Source organism: Arvicanthis niloticus, chromosome 8 (genome assembly GCF_011762505.2).
Source record: "Arvicanthis niloticus isolate mArvNil1 chromosome 8, mArvNil1.pat.X, whole genome shotgun sequence".
In the NCBI taxonomy this organism is placed as follows: Eukaryota; Metazoa; Chordata; class Mammalia; order Rodentia; family Muridae; genus Arvicanthis; species Arvicanthis niloticus.
In genome coordinates this window covers 31,231,058-31,232,988 of record NC_047665.1, presented here as the reverse complement: position 1 = coordinate 31,232,988, position 1,931 = coordinate 31,231,058, and the positions used below count along the sequence as shown (strand labels likewise).

At 40.8% G+C, this 1,931-nt stretch overlaps 1 pseudogene; it reads left to right on the top strand.

The window, feature by feature from the left end:
- The first annotated feature begins 1,068 nt into the window (after positions 1–1,068).
- On the top strand, positions 1,069–1,364 carry LOC117714143 (small ribosomal subunit protein uS14 pseudogene; annotated as a pseudogene).
- Positions 1,365–1,931: the final 567 nt, after the last annotated feature.

Genomic DNA, 1,931 nt, shown 5'->3' with positions numbered 1-1,931 from the left:
TACTGCTACCTTTATCTTGGACTCCCAGACCCCAGAGAACCATGAGCAATACGTTTATGATGTTTAGATATTACCCAGAGTAAAACATTTTGTTATAGCCAGTGGGTGGCTTAAGATAGTTTCTTTCCCTTCCAAGGAGGTAGTTCCAAGGCTGTACAGATTACGGCCTGCTGCATCAAGGCCATGCAGGAACTGACACTGCCCCTTGAGACCTCCCAGACCACCCATGTCTTCTGCAAGGTGGATGGGCTGAAAGAACTTCCCAGGAGAGTAGCCCATACTGCACAATCGCCACACTCCTGTAGATTCTAGAAGTTCTATAATTCATTTGAAATAGTGCTTGCTTCGGCCATGTTCTGGGTCCCTTCAGGAACAACGGAGGGCACATCGAAGGTTTAATGAAGTCACCCAGTGGCAGTGAGCCAGCCCCTACCCCTAAGTAAAGATCTATAACTGAGCCATCTAAAATAAGGAGATGAGACACATTGAAAGATAGAGCCTTGGTGACTCTTGCTGCATTTAGAGTCATAAGGAATCTTTTTAATTGTCTAGTTGATTAAAATTTTCACTGTTCAGTTCAACATCAAGGAGAGCAGACCCTGGCTCCACCCAACAACTTAATTACAGGCCAGCACAGCAACTGCCTCTAAAACCTCTGATCCAGAAATTAATTTGAAGGCAGAAGAGAGAACATAAATAAAGGGAGAAAACAGACCTGTAGTTGTCACATTTGTTTTCCTCTAGCCTGTTTACACTCTGTTTATGGCACTGCTATAAAACCCACCCTTAATAACCTTTCATATCAAAGGCTAATGGGGCAGCCAGTGTTACCCTGGCCAAATTTGAAAGATTCCTCTGAATAAAGGCCCTGGAAGTCTTGTGTGGAGTGTAAACCTTCACTTTTCTCTTTCCCAGAATAACATATAAAGTGGCACACTGTATGAATGCAAACCATGTTCATCTTTTTGTGAACATTCCATCATGTTTCAAATTGCTGATGTAGTTAGTGTAAGGCATGTAAGAAGGTTGTTATACTATTCTGTTTAAGAAATAATGCCAAAGTCTTTCCTTTTTCCTTGTTGGGTGTCTGGAGGCAAGATGGGTCACCAGCAGCTGTACTGGAGTCACCCACGGAAGTTCGACTAGGGTTCTTGCTCTTGCCTCGTCTGCTCTAACCGTCACGGTCTGATCCGTAAATACGGGCTGAACATGTGCCATCAGTGCTTCCGTTAGTACTCGAAGGACATAGGCTTCATTAAGTTGGACTAAGCAACCTTGAATGGATTATTCGACTGTCTATCCAGTGAAACCCATCATGCTAGTCTTTGTGCACAAAGAATAAAAATGTGAAGACCTTAAAAAAAAAAAAAAAGAAAGAATGCCAAAGACAAGTGTATTTGGTAAGTACAGATATAGTCATTGCACATATAACTATGTAGCACATGACCTAAAGTTGTTGAACCCACAGATAAAAAGTTCAGGGATTTAAGGGCTGTCAGTATTTCACAAAGCAGACATGATAGTGTTAACTTGGACTCAGAGCAGAACCAGTCAACCAGTGATGTTGTAGATGCCTGAGAAACAAAGAAATTGGACAGGTGGCCTTTGAGTAACTGTTTTGAGCAATTTGCTTTAAACTTCTTTGGGAGAGTCTGTACCAACAGTAAGGAGAACCATGTGCTTTCATAATCCAATACCAGGAGTCTTCACCACTAACTGTGTGACCTTGGGCAGTTCATGTGGTCTCTCTGAGACTTAATTCTCACTTGAAAAAAAGAGATATACAAAGGATTCATATACATGAATATGTGCATGTATATGTTATATATGTATGTATTGCATATGATACATATGTTGTGGAAAGAATTAAATGAATTAGTAGTGGAAAGTACCTAGCAAATTATTTCTATATAATTAATGTTCAGTGTACT